A 27,772-nucleotide genomic window follows, 5' to 3' on the forward strand; every position below is an offset into this window, starting at 1 on the left:
GTAAAAGCTTTCAGCTTTTCCCCAAACACCCATGATTTGAATGTTTGTGTGCTTAAGGTTATCTGCTAACTCTCTTAGATTTTCTTCATTTTGTAAAATTCTTTTTTCCTTTTTTTGTCCACCTGAGTCATGTTGAGAAGACTGTTCTCAAGATTAGAAATTCTTTCTTCTGCTTGGTCTAGCCTGTTGCTTAAGCTCTCGGTTGTATTTTTTATTTCATTGACTGAAACTTTCAGTTTCATGCATTTTCTTACATTCTTTTTAAAGATATTAATCCCTTTGTAAATTTCCGTCTTCATATCCTGGATTTTTTTCTCATTTCATTATGTTGTCTGAGTCTTCTTGTATCTCCATGTTTCCTTAAGATTGTTGCCTGGAATTCCTCTTCAATAGTTTCAAGGGTTTCTTGCCCTATAGGGTCTGGTATTTGAGAATTACTGCATTCTTTTGGTGGTGTCATATTTTCCTGGATTTTTGTTTCTAGTATCTATTTTGATATCTGGTCATCTATTTTTGATAGAGCAGTTGCTGCCTCTATTACTCTGGAGAGAGGTTTGAGGACAGAGACATCCTCTTCTTTTTCTGGTGTCCACTGGTGGACTCCTTATGTCAATGTAGTTGACTGTCTGGTGAGCTGCCTGCATGGTGGCTGTGGTGGGCCATAGCATGGAAGTAGTGTTTTCTTGTGCTCCTTGCCTGCTTCTGAGCTGGGGATGCTGCCCTCGGTTCTTGCCTAGGATCCCTGGGCATGCTCTACTGCTTGCCTGCTTCCAGGCAGAGGGGGCAGTTGCCCTCAGCTCCTGCCTAGGAACCCCAGGTGTGATCTGCTGCTTCTCTGCTTCTGGGTAGAGGGTTCCCGTGGACCCACATAGGAGCAAGGAGCCATAACAACTGAAAAAAAGAGCCACTCAGAGGTTGGTGAGTCATCACAAGGGATTGGCACATGGCCTGTCCCATTGGAAGTGTTTGGAGTGCAGGCAGTGGGGGAGACAGGCCCGCCGAGAGAGCACTGGGACACAGCAAGGACAGCTGATCTGCCCACCAATCAGCACAGTCCCACTCTGTGTAGACTGGTCAGGAATACAGAACTGAAGGGGAAGCAGTTTGCTGAAAAGACTCAGGTCCAGACCGGAGTTTCTATACAACCCAGGTGTACTGGCTCTCACAAGACCTGAGACCTGGAAGTACCTACAAAGTCAGCCATTAAAATCTGAGCTGCATAAAAAGCCTACCCCAGGGAATCAGCAGCAAAGCAGAAATTTAGCTTAGCTCAACTACAGGGCTCAAATGCTGGTACCCAAAGAAAGTTCCCCCATTTTAGAAGTAAGCAAAGGACAACAAATTAATTCCAGTGCTGAGTTTAAGTGGTGGGAACAGTGAATAATCCAACACAGAACTGAAAGAAAAAACAAAATACCCACAGACCAGAGACAAAGTTTGATATTAGCTAGTAAAGGTCTCACATCACCAAAGAACACCTATAAAACCTACAAGGACCAGAAGCCCCCTAGGCTCCCAAGCCGGGGAGGGGAGAGGGCTGGGGTCTAAGCCATGCCACACAATACTCACAACCAGCCCAGCGATGACTACTGAGCCACCATAGGAAGCACCCTGGGCTCCTGAGCTGGGGAAGTGGGGACCGAGGGCCTTTGCTATGTCCCCCCAACACTTGCAACCAGCCCAGCAGCGACCACCAAGCTGCTGCAGTAAGTACCCTGGGCTCCTGAGCCAGATTGGTGATGGGCTGAGGGCCTTGGCCATGGCCCCCTGGCACCTGCAACCAGCCTAGCAATGACCACCAAGCTGCCAGTGGAAGCCCCCTGGTCTCTTGAGCAAGGGTGGTGGGCCTCAGCCACACCCCCCTGACATTTGCATCCAGCCCAGCAATGACCGTGCCACTGCTGGAAGTCCCCTGGTCTCCCCTGCAGGAACGAGGGAGGTGCCACAGGCCTCAACCCTGCCCCCTTCCTTCTCCCACCCTATTTCCTTCCCCCTTCCCCTCTTGCCCTCCCCTCAACTGCTTTGCAACATCTTAGAATGTAAAAACAAATAGTAATATTAATAAATAAACTTATAACAATGAAAAAATCTTAAAAGTGAATTTTCAAGGTAATCCTGTTGTTTTGGGTTCTCCTCACACATCTCGACCTGTTCCCTGGGTTAGGCATGTGTCGTTTTGGAGTGCAGTTACTAGCTGCATGATATTGGGAAAGTTGCTTTCCTTCTCTGGATTGCCATTGCCTTATTTATAAAAGTGTGTTGTACTAGGTAATCTCCAAGGGCCCTTCAGGGTTTATTTTGCAGTTCAAATGATGTCATCTTTAATCATTAAACACTGCGCTACCTCTTCTATATTAACTCTTCCCTCAACCAGAAAATCATCCATTCAGTTCATTTATTTTTTTATTTTTTTATTTTTATTTTTTGTGACCGGTAAAGGGATCACAACCCTTGGCTCGGGGTCGCCCGCACCGCGCTCAGCCAGTGAGCACACCGGCCATCCCTATATAGGATCCGAACCCGTGGCCATAGCGCCGCTGCACTCCCAGCGCAGCACTCTCCCGAGTGAGCCACGGGTCGGCCCTCAGTTCATTTTTTTACATTGTAGCAATTTACTCCCCACTAACAGTCCACATCTTTCCCTTCCACTTCTCCCAACCAGAGAAGTAAACTGCCTTTTTATACTCTCTCTCTAGCATGTGAACAGAATGACACCAATTTATTCCTGCTGTTCTTTAGTTTCCCGCACAGCATTTGCCCAAATTACAGACCTGTCAAACTTCGCTGCCCCCAGTTAGAATGAGGGGAAGATTAAAAGACAAGCTTGAGTTCTGCCACATGCCGCTGTAAATATGAAATGCAAAAAGGGCTAATAATATGACATTATCATCTGAAAATCACATGGTACTCATTATTCTTTGCAACAAACACAAGCCATTTATGTCCCTTTTTTTGTGGAGAGTGGAAAGGAAAAAGTAATTTCTAAGCCTTCCCTGATTCAGCCTTTAAGGAGAGAAAATTAACAAAAACTAAACAAAATCTATTAAAAATTCAATAATGATGAGTTTGGACCACATAAAACGGTAGTTTTTTGTAAGTAAAAGCCAATCAAATACAAGCAAGTTTGCGTGGTTCAACCTAGTGGCTGTGACATAGCCAAACAGTCCCTTAAAAATCCCAGAGAGGTGATTATCATTGACTTCATTAGTTCTATTCTTGTCCCTTTCCAAATAAAACTGATGTGTATTCTTTGCCTGGTAGTCAGGGATTAAACAGGGAAAACTATTGTTTTCTTGATGTTGAATGACTAGTATAAAAGAAAAACCATCCTTCCCCCAGCTAACTTGGCCATAGGCTCTCCTTTCCTTGAATATTTTGAGTATTTATAGTCCATACTGCCCACTGTGACTGTCCCCTAGGGCTTTGTGTGAATCAAATATGATGGTGTCAGGTAAATTGGTGTATCTACTTTTAAAGCACCAGGCATGTGCAGAGAATGGGAAGGACCTATTATTTATTATGTGTCAGACATGTTACTCACCATTTTATATGCACCATTTATTGTAATCTTTGCAACTATGTGAACAAGTCACTTTTATATCCTCATCTTATACATGAGGGGGCTGGGGCACCAAGGTTAAATAACCTGCTAAAGATCACACAGCTAGTTAGTGATAGAACTGGGGCTCAAAGTTCTATGAGACTCCAAAGCTTATGCTCTTCTCAGTGCTCATTTTGCTTCTTATCACAATTTTGAATAATTTCTAACAACCTTATTTGTACATGTTGCTTCAGTACTGACATAGGCTAAAGACCAAGAGCTCTTGTATCTGAATCAGCTGACCATTGGTGCCCATTACAATTATACACAGCACTTATTTTAGAAATATTTATTGAGCACTTATGTGTGTCAAGCAGATCATCACCAACCAAACCTCTATAAACAACCCTAGTTTACAAATACCATTTTGACTGGTTTCACTTTGCCCCCAGCGCCCCTCCCTCAGATTGCTTTCTGCCATGTATGCCAGAACCTATCACAGTAGTTCTTAATCCTGTATCTCAGAGACTTGGAACTTGCTCTTCCCTCTCTCTGGACAATTCTTCCCCCGAGGGCAAATGTCACCTCATCAGAGAGGTCTTTCTTTACCATCTGATCCAACATAGAAGTCCCTTTCACTCCCCATCATCTACTTTTCTTAATTTTTCTATGTTGCACTTATAACCATTAGGTTTATACAATGTCTATTTTGTTTAGCTATCTAGAATGATCCTTGGCACAAAATAGGTGTCCGATATTTGTTGAATAATTGAGCAAATGATTTTCACAGTTGAGGAAGATTACATGTGCCTATATTAATTATGCCATCATCATTTTGATGAGTGAAACAAAACGTGTGATTAGGTTATTTATATAATGTTATTAGTAATAATAATGTCAAATAGCTTTTGTTAAGAGCTATTTTTTCCTTACAGAAATACCTGTACTCCAGCTTCTTTTTACTCTTTATATGGCTTCCCATTTACCAGCTTCTCTATGTAAGACATTTGAATTACATGGTGGAATCATTATACATGATGGGATCTCAGTACTCCCCCACCCAATTCAGATACCATTACCTTAATTACTCTTTATAAAGAATTTGACTTTTAATATCTACAAAAGAGACTGTTCCTTTAGAAACTTTCAAGCCCTCAGTTATTGATTACTGACAGCCAGATTTTATAACAGCCTATAAATAGAAAATGGAATGAACTTAATAAACCTACAATCAACCCAAGAGCAAAAGATGAGAGGAGAGGGAGAGGGAGAGAACATTATAAAGTCTTCTTGGTGTTCCAAGGTCAGGACAACAGACCAACTTTGAGATTTTCTACATGGGAGCTCAGGAAAGGGATACTATAGGCTTGGATTGAACTAAACATGCATGGCACCTGTGAGTCAGGACCTGTGTGTGAGCTTGTGAGGGCAAGGATCCAAAAGTTTGACTTCGTAGCCAGATCCAACCTTTTTAGACTAAGAGTTTATTATAAGGATACTTGCTCTTTGAATAATCTCTTTTGGCCCCATGAATAGTGAGGAATAGTGAAGGTCCTAGACTTGTAAAGTCCATTGTTTTGCCCTCTTCATACATTGTGCAAGTACCTGTTGCTTAGTCAGAATACTGAATCTTCTTCTTTCCTCCCCGCTTGCTTTATTTTACTTTCACTTTTCTTCTTCTTCAGTGGAAATTCCATTCAAAATTTCAACAGCATAGACAAGGTTAATGGACATACTGAAGTAGTTGTACACTGTGCCCTCTCCCTCATGTGTAGGACACTCTCCAGACTGACAGAAAGGTTAAGCAGCAAAATTTTATTCATTTTTTAATATGTTTATTTTATTGAGATATAATTTAATAGATAAAATCACAGATTTTAGATATACAGTTCTAAGTGTTTTGATGAATTTATACACCCAGGTAACTGCAATCCTAATTAAGACATGAAACATTTCCATCAGTCCAATACATTTGTTTGGTGCCTCTTTCCAGTCAATTCTTTCTACCACATTGGCAGCCACTAATCTGCATTTGCCACTATAGATTAGTTTTTCATGCTCTAGGAATTCATATAAATAAATTTATACAGTATGTAGTCTTTTGTGTCATTTTTTTTTTATTTTACTCAACATAATGTTTCTGAATTCCTTCCATGTGTTTATCTTTAGTTTGTTCCATTTTATTGCTCAAAATTATTCCTTGGATGGGAATCATTACAAATTATTACAATATGTGGCATTCTGTGTCTAGCTTCTCTCACTGATAAGTTCTTTGTAGAGATGAAGAGCCAAAATAATTAGAATTGAAGCTTGGGGAAAGAATTTGAGATTCCAAAATGTGATAGAAGCGATATATGTTAGAATCTTGGCAGCAGCAAAAGTGAACTATTTTCATACTGCCATTTGCAACAACATGGATGGACCTTGAGAGAATTATATTAAGTGAAACAAGTCAGGCAGAGAAAGAGAAATACCACATGTTCTCACTTATTGGAGGGAGCTAAACATTAATATATAAATTCACACACACACACACACACACACACACACACACACACACACACAAATCGGGGGGGGAAGGGAAGAAGATATAACAACCACAATTACTTGAAGTTGATACGACAAGCAAACAGAAAGGACATTGTTGGGGGGGAGGGGGGGGGAGGGAGAAGGGAGGGAGGTTTTGGTGATGGGGAGCATTAATCAGCTACAATGTATATCGACAAAATAAAATTAAAAAAGAAAAAAAAAAAAAGAAATGACAGATAAAAAAAATAATAATAAAATAAAATAAAATAAAATAAAATAAAATAAATGGACAGAATATCTGCTCACTTCTCTGAAAAAAAAAAAAAAAAAAAAAAAAAAGTGAACTATTTTGTGACCAGCAGAGTGGTCAGTGAGAGTCTTAAAATTAAAGCATATGCTGAGTTGGAATGATGATCTAGATGGAACTAGATGGATCTGTATAAACTAGGGATATAGGATAGTCACCATTAGGGGATCTGAATGACTTGTCCATGCCTCCCTCGGAAGGACTGGTCATGATGTATCCCTCCGGTAATTGTTGTTGAACTTTTTCTTGTTTTTGCTAAATATGCTTTTCTTTTACTTTCTTGAGTTTTTCTCTATGGTTCTTGACCAGAACCTGAAGTACTGTTGAATGTATGACCATTTTTGAGACCATTTCTTTCTGAAAGTTGGTGTTTGAGGATAGGTTCTTTTTTTTTCAAAAGATGACTGGTAAGGGGATCTTAACCCTTGACTTGGTGTTGTCAGCACCACGCTCTCCCAAGTGAGCTAACCAGCCATCCCTATATAGGGATCTGAACCCGTGGCCTTGGTGTTATCAGCGCCACACTCTCCCAAGTGAGCCACAGGCCGGCCCTGAAGATATGTTCCTATTAAACAAGACATTCAAATCTTTTAGTTATTTCTCAGTGAACATATTTTTCTTTGTGAATGCTTCGGGTGCTTGCTTTTAGGAAGGTCCTCTGAACCTGACATCTTCCAATCTAGATATGTTTCTATGTCAGGTTCAGTGACAAAAATCCAGCAAAACTTGAAAAAAATCATTAAGTAATTTTCTTTGTTAGGAACAAGGTGGTATCTTAGAGAAACAACAAAGCAGATGTGATTAATGATGGAGGTAGAAAAAAACAGTAAGGTGATTGGTGGGGTAGAAGCTACTCAAAGCTGTTAGTTGAGACACCATTACCTTAATTACTCTTTATAAAGAGTTTGACTTTTAATATCTACAAAAGAGACTTTTCCATTAGAAACTGCCAGCCACAATCAGAAAGAATATAATTAATCTATCAATGACAATTTAATCCAACCATGTTTTTTCTTCCAGATTAGACTATAGTGCTTCTTTTAACCCTTAACTTTTATGGGAATATGTAGAATTCCAGAAGACTGCTGAGTAGCTTGAAATCAAAACATGTTGCAAAGCTACAAAAAGTAGCTTTTCCCACCTACTGGTTTTATGACATTTACAGTGACTAAAATGTCTTAAATTTGCTAGGTGAGTCCTGTGTAAAGTTCTTATTGCCTCTATAACTTTACCTAATCAAGTTCATTTTTCCTCAACCAATTTTAATATTATATGTCAAAGTAAAATAAGGATATAACCTTTTCATTAATGACTTGCCTAAAGTTAGGCTGTTTTCATTTTTTTGTTGCAGGGGGTGTCTGAGGATAATTACATATGTATCCCCATTTCCTACTACTAGAGTACTATAATCATATAATAATATTTCTTATTAGTATGAAGCAAAGCACACATATAAGCATTCTCATTTCACCCTTAATATAATTTTACATAGTAATTGAAAATGTAGTATGTATAGATAGAGAGGAATATTTAATTTTATATAGATGTTATAATCCACAGGTTTATTTTTCCTTTTTTTTTTTTTGTCTTGGCTCTTCCTTCTCTTCTTTCCCTTCCATCAAGTAACCCATGGTAACCCATGTTACCATTAGGATATATCCTTTCATAGTTTCTCATGCTCATACATATATATAGTATTTTGTCATTATTTTTTAATGGGATTATATTGTACATACATTTTTGCATCTTGCTTTTCTAGACCAAGAATACTTTTTAGAAATATCTCCAGTCATTTGGTATAGCAGTAGTACATTAATTTTAATTGCTGTATGATATTCTGTGAAGTAAATGTACTATGATTTATTGAGCCTTCCCCCAATAGAGGGAATTCTCTAGTTTATTCCAGATTTTTGTTTCTGTCACTATGAGGAATGCTGCAATAAACATGCTTGTATATATGATTTTATCACAGTGAAATAAGCTACAAGGAATGGGATTGCTGAGTTGAGTAAATTAATGTTTTATTTCAGTAGATGTTTCCAGATTACTTTCCAAAAAGGCTGTAAAACTTTGCATTTCCACCAGCAATGTACAGGTGTTGTTTGACTTTAAACTCTGCCAGTCTGATAGATTTAAAGTATTGTCTCGTTCTTACTTTAATTCACACTTCTCTGACTGCTAGTGAATCTTTTTATCTGTTAGTGTTTTGGATTTAATCTTCTATGAATTGATTATTCATTTCCTTTGCCCATTTTTCTATTGAATTGTCATTTTCCTTCCAATTTAAAAGAGCTCATTGTTTATTCATCGTAACCTTGTGTCTTTTATCAGCATCACACATTTTTTTAATGATATTTTTGTTTATGTTTTTTACTGTGAAAAGTTTTGAATTTTAAATGATCAAGCATGTCTATCTTTTGTTCTGAAGAGTCTAGCTTTCCTAGATTTTTTGTATACTCTCTAGTTTATAACATGAAGTGTCCTGGATTTCTTGAAAGTTTTTATTGCATTATTAATATTTTATAGAGCTATAAAATCACATACCATCAAATTCACTCTTTTAGACTGTACATACTTGTACAATGCAGAGGTTTTTAGTATATTCACAAGGCTATGCAACCATCACTACTAATTAAGTTCATAATATCTTCGTAACTCTAAATAGAAATCCTGTGCCTGTTGTGAGTGACTCCCTATCTTCCTCCACTCCAAGGGAAAGCAACCATCAATCTACTTTCTATGAATTTGCCTACTATGGACATTTTATATAAATAGAATCAGGCAATACGTGGCCTTTTGTATCTGGCTTCTTTTACTCAGCATAACGTTTTTAAGGTTCATCCATGTTGTACCATGTATCAGTGCTTCACTCCTTTTTATGACCAAATAATATTCCATCACATAGATTTTATTTACCTATTCATCAGTTGATTGATACTTGTGTTATTTCTACTTACTTTTTGGCTATTATGAGCAATCTTCTATGAATATTTGTATACAAGTTTTTCTGTGAGCATATATTTTTAATTCTTTGGGGTATACACCTATAAGTGGAATGGCTGGGTCACATGGTAACTCCATGTTTAACATTTTGAGGAACTGCAGAACTGTTTTCCAAAGCAACTGAACCATTGTACATTACCACGCACCAGCAATGTATGAGGATTCCAATTTCTCCACATCCTTGCTATTTTCTGTCTTTTTGACAGACACAGCTACTGGATGTAAAACTGTATCTCATTGTGGGCTTGATTTGCATTTCCCCAGTGACAAATGTTGTTGAGCATCTCTTTATGTGTTTATTGACTGTTTCTGTATCTTTCTACATCTTCTTTAGATAAATGTTGATTCAAATCCTTTGCTCATTTTAATTCTGTTATTTGTCATCTTATTGTTGAGTTTTAAGATTTAAAAAATATATATTCTGGATACAAAACCTTATCAGATATATTGTTTGAAAATATTTTTTTCCCAACTACAGGTTATCTTCTCCACTTTCTTGATAGTATTTAATGACAAAAGTTTTAATTTTGATGAACTTTGATTTATCTATTTTTTTGTTGTTGCATGCTCTAGGTGCCATATTTAAAAAACCTCTGCCAAATCCAAGGTCACAAAGATTTATGCCTATATTTCTCTAAGAATTTTATTGTTTTAGCACTTGCATTTAGGTTTTTGAACCATTTTGAGTCAATTTTAGTATACAGTGCACAATAGGAGTCTAACCTTATTCTTTTACATGCAGACATGCAGTTGTCTCAACACCATTTCATTGGATAGTCTTGGCAACCATGCCAAAATCAATTGATAGTAAATGTTAGGGTTTATTTCTGGACTTTTAAATATAATTTACTCATTTATACATCTATCTTTATTTCTTTTTTATTGAAAATAATTGATTATATATTTTTGTAGGGTACAGATTTGAATACCAATACATATGTACAGAATGTGGTGATCAAATCAGGACAATTAGTATACTCATGTTTACAAAATGTAATCAGTCTTTTTGACCCTTAACTAATTTCTGGCTGTGCCCCCTCCCCTTCCTCCTTTCCCAAGTTCTGTTCTCTTTTTGAAAGTTACCTGTATTATTGTGATTCTTTCCTCCCTCCCTCCCTCCCTCCCTCCCTCCCTCCCTCCCTCCCTCCCTCCCTCCCTCCCTCCCTCCCTCCCTCCCTCCTTCCCTCCTTCCTTCCTTCCTTCCTTCCTTCCTTCCTTCCTTCCTTCCTTCCTTCCTTCCTTCCTTCCTTCCTTCCTTCCTTCCTTCCTTTCAGCTCCCACTTATGAATGAGGACATACAATATTTCTCTTTCTGTGCCTGGCTTATGTCACATAACACAATTTTCTCTAAGTTCAACCACACTGCTGCAAGTGGCAGAATTTCATTCTTTTTTATGGCAGAGTAGTATTCCATGGAGTATATATACCACATTTTCCTTATCTAGTCATCTCTTGATGGACATTTAGGTTGGTTCCAACTCTTGGCTATTGTAAATGGGAATACAGGTATCCCTTTGACATAATTTCCATTCCATTGGGTATATACTCAGTAGGGGGATTGCTGGATCATATGGTAGTTTTATTTGTAGTTGTCTGAGGAAACTCCATACTGTTTTCCATAATGGCTGCACTAATTTCCAGTCCAACCAACAGTGTAGAAGGGTTCCCCTTTTTCTACATCCTCACCAGCACTTGTTATTCTCTGTCTTTTTTGACGATAGTCAGTCTAACTGGGATAAGATATCTCAATGTGGTCTTGATTTGCATTTCCCTGATGATTAGTGATGTTTAGCATTTTTTCACATACCTGTTGGATATTTTATGTCCTCTTTTGAGAGATGGCTATTCAGCTCATTTGCCCATTTTTAATTGGATTTTCTTTTTTTTTCTACTGTTAAGTTGTTTGAGTTCCTTATATATTTTGGATATTAATCCTTTGCCGGATGCATAGTTTGCAAATATTTTCTTCCATTCTGTAGGTTGTCTTTTCACTCTGTTAATTTTTTATTTTTCTGCATAGAAGCTTTTTAGTTTCCTATAACCCGATTTGTTTATTGTTTCTTTTGTTGCTTATGCTTTTGGGGTCTTATTCATAAATTCTTTGCCCAGTCTTACATCCTGAAGTGTTTCCCCTATGTTTTCTTTTAGGAGTTTTACAGTTTTAGGTCTTATATTTAAGTCTTTAATCCATTTTGAGTTGATTTTGGTATATGGTGAGATGTACAGATCTAATTTCATTCTTTTGCATATGGTTGGCCAGTTTTCCCATCACCATTTATTGAAGAGGGAGTCTTTTCCCCAATGTATGTTCTTGGTGCCTTTGTCAAAGACTAATTGGCTGTAAGTATGTGGGTTGATTTCTGGGTTCTCTATTCTATTCCATTGGTCTGAGTGTCTGTTTCTGTTTTTATGCCAGTACCATGCTGTTTTGGTTGTTATAGCTTTGTAGTATAGTTGAAAGTCAGGGAGCATTATGCCTCTGGCTATATATTTTTTTCTCAAGATTTCTTTGGCTACTCTGGGTCTTTTGTTGTTCCACATGAATGTTAGGATTATTTTTTCTACTTTTTTGAAGAATGTGATTGGTATTTTTTTTTGACCAGTAAGGGGTTTGCAACCCTTCGCCTCAGTGCTATCTCCCAAGTGAGCCACTGGTCCGGCCCATGATTGGTATTTTGAAGGGGATTGCACTGAACCTGTAGATTGCTTTGGGTAGTATGGACATTTCCAATCCAAGAGCATGGAATGCCTTTCCATCTTTTTGTGTCCTCTTTAATTTCTTTCAACAGTGATTTGTAGTTCTCACTGTAGTGATCTTTTATCTCCTTGGCTAAATTTATTCCTAGGTATTTTTTTTTTGTGACTATTTGAAATGGGCTAGCTTTCTTGATTTCTTTTTCTGCTAGTTCATTATTGGAGTACAAAAATGCTACTGATTTTTATGTGTTGATTTTGTATCCTGCAACTTTACTGAAATCAGCAAAAGCAGTACTAAGAGGGAATTTTATTGCAATAAATGCTTACATCAAAAGAACAGAATGATTTCAAATAAGCAACCTAATGATACGATTGAAACAGAGGCCATTGTCCCAAATTCATTCTAGGAGGCCAGCATCACCCTGATACCAAAACCAGACAAAAGCACAACAAAAAAAGAAAACTACAGGCCAATATAACTGATGAACATAGATGCAAAAATCCTCAACAAAATGTTACAAACAGAATACAGTAACACACCAAAAAAATTATACACTGTGATCAAGTGGGATTCATCCTAGAGATGCAAGGATGGTTCAATATATGCAAGTCAATTAATGTGATACACAAAATTAAATAAATCAAGGACAAAAACCATATGATTATTGCAATAGATGCACAAAGAGTATTTGACAAAATTCACCATCCCTTCATGATAAAGACTCTCAGCAAATTAGGTATAGCAGGAAAGTATCTCAACACAGTAAAAGCCATATACAACAAACCCACTGACAATATCATCCTGAATGGGATTCTTAAGAACAGGAATAAGACAAGTAATGCTCACTCTCACTGCCCCTATTTAACTTAGTATTGGAAGTCTTAACCAGAGAATCAGGCAAGGAAAAGAAATAAAAGGTATCCAGATAGGAAAAGTCGAACTCAAACTGTCTCTGTTTGCAGATGACATTATCCTATATGTTGAAAAACCTAAAGACTGTACCAAAAAACTCTTAGAGCTGATATCCTTATTTCTACACCCCTTAGTCTTAATTAACATAGCTTTGTAGTAAGTTTTGAAATAGAAAAGTGTGAGTCTTTCAACTTTGTTATTTTTCAAAATTGTTTTGGAAATTCTGGGTCTCATGTATTTTAGGATCAGTTTGTCAATCTCTGCAAAAAAACAGTCTTTGAAAGGGATTGGGTTGAATCTCTAGATAAATTTGAGAGTATTGCCATCTTAATCCATGTACATAGGAATATTTCCATTTATTTACATCTTCTTTAATTTCTTTCAATGTTTTGTAGTTTTCAGTGTACAAATCTTACATACCTTTGGTTAAATTTATTCCCAAGTATTTTGTTATTTTTGATGCTATTGTAAATGGAATTGCTTCCTTAATTTCATTTTTGAATTCTTCATTGCTAATGTATAGAAACAAAATTGATTTGTATATGTTGATCTTGTATCCTGCAATGTTGCTGAACATGTTTTTAGCCCTAATAGCATTTTTTGTGGTGTCTTTAGGATTTTCTATATACAAGACAATGTCATCTGCAATAGAAATAGTTTCACTTATTTCTTTTCCAATCTGGATACCTCTTCTTTTACTTACCTGATTGCCCTGAATAGAATCTGCATTACAATGTTGAATAGAAGTGGCAAGAGTGAGCATCCTTGTCTTAGTCCTGATCTTAAGGGGAATGTTTTCAGTCTTTTACCATTAAATATGATCATAGCTATAGGTTTTGTAGGTGACCTTTTTAGATTGAGGAAGTTCCCTTCTATCCCTAGTTTGCTGAGCGTTTTTATCATAAAAGAATGTTGGATGTTTTTAAGTGTTTTTTTTTTTTTTCCTGTGTCTTTTGAAATAATCGTGGTTTTTCCTTTATTCTATTAATATGGTATATTACCTTGATTGATTTTCATGTGTTATATCTGGTATAAATTTCACTTTGTCATGGTATAGCAGAGTAATTTTGGCCTCATAGAATGAGTTGGGATGTGTTTTCTCATCTATTTTTTGGAAGAGTTTGTTTTCATTCTTCTTTAGACCTCTGGTAGAATTCAAAAGTGAAGCCACATTGCTGCAAATGCCCAGGATTTAATTCTTTTTTATGGCTGAATAATATTCCATTGTGTAAATAATGAAGCAGGATTTACAATTGCCATTTCGATATGCATTTTCCATATGTGATTTCTTTTTTGTTCCGCTATTCTTCTGTTAATATCCTCTTTTGTGTTAAGTAGAAATTTTCTAATGTACTATTTTAATTCTCTTGTCATTTCTTTTAGTATATTTTTTGAGTTATTTTCTTAATGGTTTCCCTGGGGATTACAATTAACACCTTAATTTATAACAAGCTTGTTTAGATTAGTGTTAATTTCATTTCAATTCTACATAAAATTTTTTTAAATACTATTTTATGAGATTTTAGAATTGAAGTTTTGCTAATTTTACTAAATGGATTGATGAGCCTTCCATTGTTTTCTGTGGCCTGAAATCATTGACGTAATGTAGGAATATTTAACCTTTAGGGTCATATAAAACTTGGTTGTAACCCCTGCAGTCCTGCATAAAGTTTTTTTTCAAAGGTAACACATTATTTACCTTTCTAATTGTCCTCTCTGATAGCTGGTCTATCCAAATTTCCCACTTCTTTGGTCAATTTTGGAAAGTTTTTCAGTATTGTCATAGAGTTTGGTCATTTCTTCTTTTGTGATTATGTTTCTTTTCACAATCCTGCACCTGTATGTTTTGACACTTGCTCTCTTCTCCTGAAACAGAAACATAAAAATTTACCTCCCCCACCCCTGCCCCCGAAAACAACTTTGGATTTATTTGCCCTTTCAATTTGTTGTTGTTGTTGTTTAAATTTCATTCATTTTTATCTTTTATCTTTTTCTATTTTCTTAAACTTGGTTATTTTTGGGTCGACCCCGTGGTGCACTCGGGAGAGTGCAGCGCTGGGAGTGCAGCAATGCTCCCGCCGCGGGTTCGGATCCTATATAGGAATGGCCGGTGCACTCACTGGCTGAGTGCCAGTCACGAAAAAGACAAAAAAAAAAAAAAAAAAGGTTATTTTTCTACTTTTTGAAAATAAATCAATTCCTTTATTTTCTTTCTTCTTCTGTGATGAAGACCCTCTGACTGCAGTTTTCAATGTCTTAATAAGCTTTGCTATGAAATGTTCTTCTTTCCATGCCTTCTAGGTATTTTATAATTTTCCTTTTATATCTTCTTTTATCCAAGAATTATCTAGCAATCTTTCTTAATTTGGTTTCCAAGTCATTAATGTTTTTATGTCCATCTTTTTATCTCTAATATTGTTAAATTATGACCGCAAACTGCAGCCAGTAAAATCTTTACTTTTTTATTACATTAAAGTTTTTCTTTCTTTTTTTCTTTTTTACAAAAAAAGATGACCAGTAAGGAGATCCTAACCCTTGCCTTGGTGTTATCAGCACCACGCTCTCCCAAGTGAGCCATGGGCGGGCCCTACATTAAGATTTTTCTTGTGGCCAAGTACTTGCTCAATTTTGTTAAAGTTCCATAAACATACTAAAGAATATATTTAGTCAGTCAGGTTTGTTGATATTTCCTTTTAGTCCTCTATCTTTTTGTAAATTGTTTACTAGAGCTATCTTATCTGATAAATGTGTATATTATCTCTCACTTTAATTTTATTTTATCAAGTTTTCCTTTTACTTGTAATAGTTATTTTTACACAGTTTTGTGCATAAAAGTTTGTGCTCCTTACCATTGCTTGACATCCTTCTAATTCTGTTTTGTGCATTAAATCTTACATTCCTCTTGTCTGATATCATGATTGCCAGGTTTGCTTTTTTATTTTATTACCACTGTCACTACCACCATAACTTCTATGTTTTGCTTAGATTATTTATTACTCTTTTGTTTGTATTAGTCCATTTCTGTTGCTTATAACAAAATACACAGAACTGGGTGATTTATAAAGAAAATGAAATTTATTGCTTACAATTTCAGAGGTTGGAAGTCCAAAGTCCAGGGAACACAGCTGGTGAAGGTCTTGCTGGTGGTGACACTGATGGCAGAATATCACGTTGTGAAAATGGTGGAGCAGAGAGAGAACAGAGAGAGAGAGAGAGACTCTTCATGCTCCCCTTTTAAAGCCCTCCAAACCATGCCATGACCACCATTTTTAATCCATTCACTACGGAACGTTCCTATAATCTAATCACCTCTTCAAGGCCCCACCTTTCAATTATCGTAATAGGTAGGTTTTCCCACCCTCTTAACAGTCATAGCGGAGGCAAAGTTTCTAATACACAAAACTTGGGGTACACAATTCAAGCTTCAGTGAGTTTGGGGGGACATAATTCAATCCACTACATTGTTCTATGCCTGTGTTGTCCAATACAGAAGACACTAGCCATATGTGACTATTTAAATTTAAAAATTAAAAATACATAAAATAAAAATGAAGTAACTCAAGTTATTTCAGCCACATATCAAGTACTCAGTAGCCACACATGGCTAGTGGCTACTGTATCAGACAGCACGTATATGGAACATTTCTATGATCACAGAAAGTTCTTTTGGACAGTAGTGCTCTAGACTTGGATTGGTGAACTTTCTGTTAAGGGCAAGATAGTAAATATTTTAGACTTGAAAGGCCTTGTTGCCCCTATTGCATCTATGCAGCTCTACTTTTCACATAAACCAGAGATAATACATAAAAGTTCGAGTATTGCTGAGTTCCAATACAGTTTTATTTATAGATATTAGAACTTTAATTTCCTATAATGTTCACATGTCATGAAATATTATTCTTTTGATAATTTTCAGCAATTTAAAAATATAAAAAACTTTCTTAGCTCACAGGCCATACTAAAACAGGTGGCAGGTCAGCTTTGACCGGTGGGCTGTAGTTTGCCAACCCCTCCTCTAGACTGTTACAGAGTTTTCTTAAAGTGTGTCCCTTTTGTGCTGAGTCCTTATTAAACATTTTACACATATTCTCAGTCTATCTATCCTAATGTATTTCATATTGTAATAGCAACCATCTTTTCTCTCAATTCTTTTACAGAATTGGATAGAAAGTTATTCCTTTGTTCCAGAAAATGTTTTCTGTAATGCACTTGAATCTTTTTTATTTAAGTTTTCATTTATCCCTTCCAGCACTTCTGTTTCATTGAGCATGTATTCAATTTGTTCTGCCTCATCTTTCTCTCTCTACTTGCTAGCTACCCTGAGATAGGGTTGTTACTTTGTACCATCAGCTCTTTGGGATTCTGGTAGGTGGAATGTCCTATGTGTTAGTAGTCCTACAGTATATGCAAAATGCTCTATATCTCTGTAAATCAGGCTTATGGAAGTAGGTAGAGTGCTAGTCTCCTACTGAGGCACTTGGAAGAATTCTTCACTTTCTCTTGTTTTCCTCTTATTCTCCCTGCTCCAGAAAGGAAAGACTTGGATTACTTCTTCAGTTTCTTCTTGGAATTTTAGGAGGCAAGGTGACTTGGCAATCTCATGCAAGACCAATATCTACCCTCTCCACAAGGATTCACAGGTCTGTAAAAGTCAAGGTCTAACAATTTGCAGTTGTCACCTAGAGGTTTCCTGAGGGTGGTCTTCATATGAGGGTACTTCAGAAAGTTCATGGAAAAATTGAATTAAAATATAGGAGGGGTCTTCAAAATGTTTAGAAGGATTCATATTACCTTTTAGAATCCTTCTAAACATTTTGAAGACCCGTCCTATATTTTAATTCTATTTTTCCATGAACTTTTTGAAGTACCCTCATATACTTACACAGTATGCAGGAGAGGAAGAAAGTCCTGTATCAGTTTTCTCATTATGACCTAGCAAAGCCCAAGATTTTGTTTGTACCTAGCTGCCCATGGGCACCAGTACCCATTTGGCTCAGGAAGGCAAATAGCTTGTAATTGGGAGTTGAGGGGAAATGTGTGGTATTCAGTTCATCATGTTCTCAGAATCTCTCTCTCCTAAAATTCAATTAACCAGATCAATTTATTATTAGAACACTCTAAATGAAATTTATCTCTGTCTCAGGAATACAATTTGGTGCAATTAAACGAACAAAAAATCAATTTGAGGTTGATAACTTAATTGGGGATGAATTGAGATAGTTCTACGGAATATATTACTTAACTTATCGTAATCCATGTTGCACAACTCATCTGTTGATTATATTAATTAATTCTTTAAATATGATAGAATGTTAGCTCTTGGAAGCAACCTAGTCTAGCCTTGTTTTTTGACGAATGAGGAAGCTGAGGCCTGAAGAGTTTAAGTGATTGTGATGGAGCCAAGAGTACAAATTCCAGTCCTGTGACTCCTATTGTAATGCTCTTTTTACTACGTCTGCCTGAGACTGAAAGTGGTCAAGCCATTCTAGTTGAATGGGCAAGCTTCAAAAATCATTTCAAAATTAAAGATTTGTCAATAGAGGAATATCAGGGAAGGGTTAATAGAATTGTTTAAGCTATTATCATTTTAGATTATAAATAATATAGTTCCTTCTTCCAAGATGCATTTCCTATGTCATGATTGCATATAACTATGTATAAATCAACGAATAAATCAACACATGTACATAAATCAGTTTACATATATGAGAGATAGTCCAGGAGCTGAACAGGCACAAAATATATGATATGGCCCTTATCTGAAGGGAACTTTTATTCTAATTGAGAGTCAATATTAGAAAAATAAAAAGTATATATAGTCTAAGACTCCATACCATAAGTAACGCATATAAATTCTAGATACTTTGAAAGAGGGAAAGAGCTCTGTGGGTTGAAGACATTAAAGTCTTCTTGGAAACAATAGTGTTTAAAGTAATCTTTGATAGAAGAATGTAGTTCATAGCTAGGATAATCATATAATTTGTTGTCCAAACTAAGACACTTTTGAGAATGAAATGAGGATCTATTAATAATGACTTCAGAGTAACATGTATAAACTGAGATTGTCCCAAGTAAACGGCGACAGATGATCTCCATATTCATAAAGACAGAGAGGAGGGTTCAGAGCACTCCATATTAGGGAAATGGTTTAAAGGATAAGGCAAAAATAAGAATGAACTGAATGTGTTCTGGATATAGAAAAGATGGTTCTTATAGGGGAGAAGTGAGAAAGAGGATTAGAAAGGGTCTTGGATGCAAGGTATGGATGATTTTCAAAATATTTAACTAACATGTCATGGGCACTGACAATGAGAAGAGTCAGGCCATTAACAGTGCATACTAGCTGAAGATTAATTAGGCACTTAAGGTTTTTGTGTAGGAGAGTGGTATGATGAAATTGGCAATTTAGATAGCTGAAAATGTGGGGATTGGCCAGTTAGCTCAGTTGGTTAGAGCACAGCCTTGTAACACCAAGGTCAAGGGTTCAGTTTCCCCACACTGGCCAGCTGCCAAAAAAAAAAAAAAAAAAAAAAAAAAAAGAAGAAGAAGAAGAAGAAGAAAAAGAAAAGTGAACATGGCAGTGATGTGCAGAATCAATGAGGGAGAGACAAGAGCAGGGAGTGGCAAATGTTTTTGCGTAAGGCCAAATTGTAAATATTTTAGGCCTTGTGGGACATATGGTATCTGTTGTAACTATTCACCTCTGCCATTGTAGTCTAAAAGCAGCATTAGTCAATATGTAAACAAATGAGTGTGGCTGTGTGCTAGTAAAACTTCATTTACAAAAACAGACAGCAGGATGGATTTGGCCTCTGGGCCATAGTTTGCTGACCCCTGAACTAGAATTAGAGAGACTGGTTAAATAGCAATTGCAGTAGTTCAGACCTTCAGGCTGGGCTAGGTTTGTAGTAGAGAGAATCAAAACCAAAACCAAAAAAAAAAAAAAAAAAAGCCAAATATATGAAACAAATCTCAAAAAATATTAAACAGTTATAGTTATCTGGATAATTTGGGCAGAAGGCCGTCTTTAGCAGTCTGAAAGAGCCAAATAACTAAAAACAAAGTGGTTTTACCTGTGTTATTCAGATTGCTTCTCCCCTTTGCTTTCTGTCCATGATCACAATCCTAGCCTTCAGAAAGGATGTGCCTATGCACATACCAAAGTGATTGACACGAATAAAAGCAAACAGTGAACTCAGCCACTTAAATGCCACAAACCAGTTTAGCTGAAATTTTCGCTAAAGTAGATTATAAATCTAGTGAGGATTATGAAAACACAGCCACAAATTGAATGAATCAATATATTCAGATGGATTATCAAGTACCAAAAATTAGCCAGAGAAGGTGGATGAAATATCTGAGAAGCTAGGGCATCTTTGAATCAAAGACTCGGGGGAGTAATAATGCTATCTTCTTAGGGAAAAGAAAATGTTTTTAGGACATGAAGACCAAGAAAAACTCCCATGAAGCATTTGATGTCTTCAAACCACAGAGCATTTTTCCTCTTTCAAGAAGGACTAATTGAGCATTATGTGACATGAAATACACTAAAGAAAAAAAAATAACTTATGAAATACTTGGTGTGAGCAAATAGAAGTATTTAGAGGACAGAAAGAGATGATATCATTGAGACTTGACTATGTATAAAAAGTGCAACTGTCAAATGACAGTTAAATGTATCTAGGGGTAGGAAGGAGGGGTGACAGAGGAGACTCTGGCAACAAAAGAGGTTTATTGACTATCCCTACCCAACCAGTATCCAGTATCCCCGGACACCTAAAACTATCCACTAAGAAGTTAGAACATCAAATCTCCATCTAGTTGTTTACTCAGTGGCCAAAGAGATTGTGCCAGCGTGGTACCAGAACCTCTGTTGGGTTTGATCAGATCCCTCAAATAGCTGGTCCTTATTTGAGTGGGACTGGGGCATCAAAATGCCTTTGTTGTATGCTAAAATGCACTCAATGGGCTGGCCATGCAATCGATTTGGTAAGTGGGTAATTTGGTGGCCTGTATAGACACAACATGCATTATTTGCTATTCTGACAGCATTGTTTAAGGAAGGAGATGACTGGAAGAAATTATTAACATCAAAAAATAGCTCCCTTATCCCAGTTCCTTATAGGATACCAGATATACTATCACCAATATGGACAAAATAGATAAAAATGACTCACAGTTAGTTCACAGATAGTAAATGTAGAGGGTCTGATGAGTAATCTGAAAACTGAAAGGGGAGGGCAATGGAAAAGTACAGGGAAAAAAGACAGTAAACTTTTGATGCGGTTTTCGGCACAATCTCTGTGTAAGTAATATTTCTTTTCCTGTTCCCTCCCTACTCCCTCTTGGCTTTGTTAGGTGATAGGTTGATCCATTATACTACAAGGTGCCAGTGACTAATACTAGCTTTAATGTACTCCTTCTCCAGAGGGTATTTGCATTTTAAGAAGGAACTATGGGGGCCTGACATAGAAGAACACATCTCTAAAGGGAGAATTTGTAGCACTGTGGTTAACTTGTAGGGAAACTAGGGGCACGATAGAGGTAAATTTACTGAATGCCCCTCAAATAATCCCATGTTTGATGTTAACTATTCTGCTTTAGTATAAATGCAGCATAGAGTAATAGAACTATAAGATCTATCATACTAGGAACTGCACTTTTAATCAAGGGTCAAAAATACGTCTAACTCAGCCATTCTCAACTCTGGATGCACATTAGAATCACTTTTGGGCTGTTAAACAATAAGATTCCTGGAACCGACCTTCATGGATTCTGATTTTATTGGTCTGGGGTCAATCCTAGGCATTGGTATTTTCAAAAAATTCCCCAGGAGATTTTAATGTGCAGAAATATTTGAAAACCATCAACGTAATCGTAGATTTCGTTATAAGTCATAAAGACCAATCCCTATCTCTATGACAATCTGACCAAGTGATTGCCCACCTTTTGCTTAAACATATCCAAGGAAAGCCTTTCTCCAGAAAGATCTTCATCTCTAAACATGATTGTCCTTATCAGCTGCAGCCAAGGCACCTTTTTTGGAAGGAAGAGAAACTATGGGAACGACTCTTATTTTTTAAAGCCAATGACATACCAATAAAAAAGGTAGTTTCCTATCTGTCTATTCTTACCCTGCAGCTGAAATGGTTATTTGTTCATCAGACCTAACAAGCTCAAATGTCATGCGTTTTAGCCAGGGCTAAAGGCATTAGAAATGGTTAATGGATTATCACAGTGTTTTCCAACCATGACTCTCAAAATGAGTCATCTTTTAAAATGCTTTATGCCTATTTCTACTTCCTTCCCCTCTTTAGTGACAGTGGTTTGTGCTTAACTCCTGAGATTCTTACCTTACTTTCCTTCTTATTATCCCTAATTTTGGGTGATCTTGATAGACAATTTAAATTGTTTAATCCTCTATAGTGGTGTCTTCCATAGTGTGTTGTGTAGCAACTGTCACCATGGAATGTTCATAAGAATTTCTTTAAACAAAGTTTTCAAAGTCAAGTTGTTTTGAGAAATGCTGGGTTAAACAATGTCTGTGTAAGTAATATTTCAATCATTTAAAACTAATTTATTTATTGCAGGACTTTTCAGAGAGTTTAATATGCTAATATGCTTTGTGAAACTTAAAGATGAAATTGCAGCACTTCCCAACTTTGACTGTGGCAATCTTTTAAAATGAAGCACCTCAGGGGCTAGTGTACTGTAGAATATTCTTCAAAACAGATGACCTGGTGGTAACTATAATTTAGATTGAGGAACACTGGTTGGAAAGCATGGTCAGAAGTGATAGGAAACTTGGTGATGAGAAGCACCTTGCTCCTTTGCTTATGTTTTGTATCCAAACCTTCCCCATTCTTGATTTTCCCCTCCACCTGGAAACCTTCTTTAGCTCCTCTAGTCAATAATGATTTCTAGTTTCTCTTCTTTGAACTAGATGCTCTCTGGCTATGGTGCTTATATTAGTCCATTTTTGTTGCTTATAACAAAATACATGGAACTGGGTAATTTATAAGAAAATGAAATTTATTGCTTACGGTTTCTGAGGCTAGGCATTTCGAAGCCCATCTGGTGGTGGCGACAGTGACCCAGGAGTCTCACATCGCAAGATGGTGGAAGCAGAGAGCAGAGAGAGAGAAAGACAGACTGTCCTCTTCTTTTAAAGCCCTCAGAACCATGCCCCTGACCACCATTTTTAATCCATTCATTACTGCATGGTCCTACAATCCAATCACCTCTCCAAGACCCCATCTTTCAATTACCATAATAGGATTTCCCACCCTCTTACCAGTCACACAGTCTTAATAGTGGGGGTTAAGTTTCTAATACATAAAACTTGAGAGACACAATTTAAGCTTCATTGAGTTTTGGGGGGACATAATTCAATCCACTACAGTGCTCTAATCCTAAATACAGAGTAATGAGTTTCTTTTTTTTTCTCTAATTGTTTCATTTTTGTTCAACAAAAGAATAAGCTCTTTTAGGGAACATTCTTTTGTATGTTTAACAATGACTAGCCCAATGTTAGCCTAAAAAGTTTTTATTTAATTTATTAAACAAACATTTACTTAATATCTAATATGCCAGGATTGAAGGTTAGCTTTTTTTGTATAGTAAAACGACATGTTATTGTAACCCACATAACCAAACTTCTCAATTAATCTATATTTCACCATTCCAGCAACCCAACCTTCCTCACCCTGACACCCACCATTTTTTTTTTTAACCAAGGATTTATATGTGTTGAACCATACAAAAATGCTGTTATTTTTTGCCCCAGAAAATGGAAATTTTCATCTTTGTATGGTCTTTGAAAAGCTTGCCTTGCATGGGTTGGTCTGCATGTGGGCCATCATCAGCCAGCTGCCTACACTTCTCTTATGTCCATTGCTGGCTAGTGATTGCTGATGACTCCAGAGATGATGGCCTGAGTCCTCTTGCCCTCATTCCAGAAGTAGAGCTTCTCTGATGGTCACCGTTAGAACTCCAAGGTCACCCTGGACTGCAATTCTTTGAGTGCAGTCCCCAGACTGTATGGAGTTTTCACTGATCTCTTATTTGCCCTCACTAAGACTACTAATATCCAAACAGCCTCTCTCCTGGGACTGGCTGTCACACTACTGTGTTGAACTGCTTTCTGACCCAGATCCTCAGTTCCTGTGCTCAGTCCCCATCTGTTCCCCAACTACTTGGTTATTCCTGTCTTGAATCCCCAACCCAGATCTCTGTGTGTACACTCATCCTCTATGCTGCCCTCCTGCATACACTTAACCTTCTGGGCATTGATCCCTGACTGTAACTTTACCTATGCTGCGCTTCCAGCTAATCTGGACCTCTTGGAGTATGGCTCTCAGCCCACATACTGGAATTTGGAACTTTGTCTATGCTGTTTCTTTTGATACCCACCCCCCACCCAGTACTATTCCCAGGGTCATCCTTATGACTTACATTGATGTATGAACAAGGTCCCCAGTGGACCTCTAGTCAGATTATTAGCCACCGGCCCACCAGTCCAACTTGGTCCCTGATTCTTGTCCATCTTTGCTTGCCTTATTTTTCAAGAATCCTTGGGGCAGCTATGACAGTCATTTAATTTTTTAAAGCAACACAAGATTTTAATTTAAACACTTTATAAAGTTTTCCAACATCAAGTTTTATATAAGGGTATTTAATGAAATAGAAAAAGTCTTCATGATATACTATTAAGATAAAAGTCAAGATCCAAAAGCTCATGTACAGTATTGTTCTATTTTTTTTAAAAAAAACATGTATAGGGCCGACCCCATGGCTCACTCGGTTGAGTGCGGCGCTGGGAGTGCAGCAGCGCTCCCGCCATGGGTTCGGATCCTATATGGGGATGGCCGGCTCGCTCACTGGCTGAGCGCGGTCACAAAAAAAGGACAGAAAAAAAAAAAACAAAAACATGTATATATGTCATATACACGCACACACACATACTTGCCTAAAGAAAAGACTGAACAACTATATATAAAAATGTTGACAGAGGTTTTATTCGAATGATGGAGTGACCAATTAATTTTTCCTTTGTTTTTTTCACTATTTTTAAAGTAATCTATAAAAAGCACATTGTGTTTTTGTAATCTAAAAAATATATTACTTTTAAACAAAATTTTCTAACAAAAGAGTTATAACTGTGGTCATCATGTTAATGTTTGGTCACTGTGGCCAAAGGCATACTCCTCCTGTCCATAATCTCACAGATAATTCCTTCTGTGGCCCAGCGTGCATCAGGCTACCAATATATTTAACTTCTTCTATAAGCTCATTTCTCCCTGGGAAGCAGTGACAAGAAACCAATGATGAGGGAAGGATATACAAGAAGGGAAGGAAGATCTTAGCAATGAACTCTATTGCTGTTCTACCTGTGAAGACAGAAAGGTCATACCATTGTGACACCCTCTTTTTTATTTATTTATTTATTTATCATTATAAAATGTAATTGATTTCCATCCCTTTTTTTTAATGGAAGGGACATGACACAAAAATGCTTTAAATTGGAGCCACAAAGAATGGCTGGGGTTCAGGGAGTGAAAATATCCCTCTTTAGTATGAGATATAAATTGGCATCTTCTGTGAAACAGCAGAGACCATTTGGCAATCACAATCAAAGAACAGGCTTACTGAACACCGTGAATATTGCAAAGCACTGAAGTATGCTATGAAGAGGCCATGCAGGGAGAAACCATGTCTTAAACTCTATCCAGGAGAAACAAGACATAAACCCATGTAAGGGTCATATGTAGAAATAGCCAGCAAGGAGTAATGAATGTTGAAGTGCTTTGTGAGCATGAGAACCTATACAAACTCAAGGAAATTGCTACTAGTTGAGTTTTTAGTATAGTGGTTCTCACAACTTCAGTGGGTACCTGAATCCCCATGGGATGGAAAATATTTAGCTTTCAGATTTCTTTCTCAGAAATCATTTTTCAGAAGGTTTGATGTGAAACCCAGCAACCTATATTTGGGTGATTTTGATGCTTATGGTCTGTGGACTAGGAGTGAGTTACTTAAACACTCTAAGCCTTTTTCTTCATCTTCAAATAGAGATAATAAGAACCTACCTCATAGGGTGGTGGTGAGGAGTGAGATAATTCATGAAAAGCTTCAAGTACAAAGAAATATTCAACAATTTTTTGCTACCACTACAACATCACTATCATCGTCAAGGCATATGCTGTCAAAAGGGTATCAAATATATTATATGCTATAGGCGTTGGGAGAGGGGAGAGATCACTTCTTTCTTCCAGAATGGTGAAGGAACTCTTCACCAAGAAGGTACAATTTGAACTGAGTTTTGAAAGAATAAGAAAGGTTTGGCCAGGAAGGGATAAGAGAAGATACACAAAGAGAGCGTAGAAGTCAAACTTAGCCTACTTCTCAGTTGTTCCAAAGTCCAGGCCTGGAGAAAAGCAGACCACATAATCCAGATGAACCTAGATACAGTTAAAAAAAAAAAAAAAAAAATATATATATATATATATATGTAAAACCTTTGGTAAATCTGTAGCTGAGGTGAGATGGGGAACAGGAACTCTGATACTTTCTATCCCTTTGACTGGAAAACTGAAAATTGTCTCTAGGACCAGTGTAACTGTTTAGGCAGGACTGAAAGTAAAATTCTGCAGATACCCATACCGGCCAGCTGAAAAGAGAGAGAGAGAGAGAGAGAGAGAGAGAGAGAGAGAGAGAGATTGATTCTGTGCTATATAACTGAGTGGCTTATTATCCATCAAATAAAAAACCACAGAATCTGACCTGCATCAAAATATGGGAGTGCAGGGCTGAGTCCCACTCCTAGCTTTGCTGCTAATTAGCTGCAGGACTTTTGAACGGCTCCTTAGCCAATCTTCAGACTGTTTCCTCAAGTGCATTCTGTCGCTGTAATATTTTTCATGGTTTTATACTTTTGAGTTCACAGGTTTGGCTTCTAAGAGATTCTTGCCCCCCCTCCAATTACTTCCCTATAATTAGGGTAATCATAGCAGTATATCCCTTGGTTCATAAGGTCTCATAAACTAAATTCTAAGCCATGTATTTTATGTGATATACAGATAGGAATCAGGAAATGTTTTCAGACCTTTATTTTTTTATTTTTTTTCTTTATTTATTTATTTTTTTTATTTTTATTTATTTTTATTTTTTATTTTATTTTTTATTTTTTTTTTATTTTTTAAATTTTATTTTGTCGATATACATTGTAGCTGATTAATGCTCCCCATCACCAAAACCTCCCTCCCTTCTCCCTCCCCCCCCTCCCCCCCAACAATGTCCTTTCTGTTTGTTTGTTGTATCAACTTCAAATAATTGTGGTTGTTATATCTTCTTCCTCCCCGCCCCCCGGTTTGTGTGTGTATGTGTGTATGTGTGTGTGTGAATTTATATATTAATTTTTAGCTCCCTCCAATAAGTGAGAACATGTGGTATTTCTCTTTCTGTGCCTGACTTGTTTCACTTAATATAATTCTCTCAAGGTCCATCCATGTTGTTGCAAATGGCAGTATTTCATTCGTTTTTATAGCTGAGTAGTATTCCATTGTGTAGATGTACCACATTTTCCGTATCCACTCATCTGATGATGGGCATTTGGGCTGGTTCCAACTCTTGGCTATTGTAAAGAGTGCTGCGATGAACATTGGGGAACAGGTATACCTTCGACTTGATGATTTCCATTCCTCTGGGTATATTCCCAACAGTGGGATGGCTGGGTCGTATGGTAGATCTATTTGCAATTGTTTAAGGAACCTCCATACCATTT

General features: G+C 37.0%; 1 protein-coding gene across 4 annotated transcripts in view; it reads left to right on the forward strand.

Annotated features, from left to right (window-relative positions):
- The window catches only part of RTL4 (retrotransposon Gag like 4), a 290,846-nt gene that overhangs the window by 121,542 nt on the left and 141,532 nt on the right, over window positions 1–27,772 (forward strand). For 2 of the 4 annotated variants that reach the window (XM_063083534.1, XM_063083536.1), the window contains exon 1: window positions 17,569–17,630. The exons of 1 other annotated variant lie outside the window; for it this stretch is intronic. The gene's annotated coding sequence lies outside the window, so the exon portion shown is untranslated. Of the gene's footprint in view, window positions 1–17,568; window positions 17,631–27,772 lie in introns of those variants that run through there. One more of the 4 variants, XM_063083537.1, reaches the window with a different exon arrangement.

The sequence above is a fragment of the Cynocephalus volans genome, chromosome X, assembly GCF_027409185.1.
Source record: "Cynocephalus volans isolate mCynVol1 chromosome X, mCynVol1.pri, whole genome shotgun sequence".
NCBI classification, from domain to species: Eukaryota; Metazoa; Chordata; class Mammalia; order Dermoptera; family Cynocephalidae; genus Cynocephalus; species Cynocephalus volans.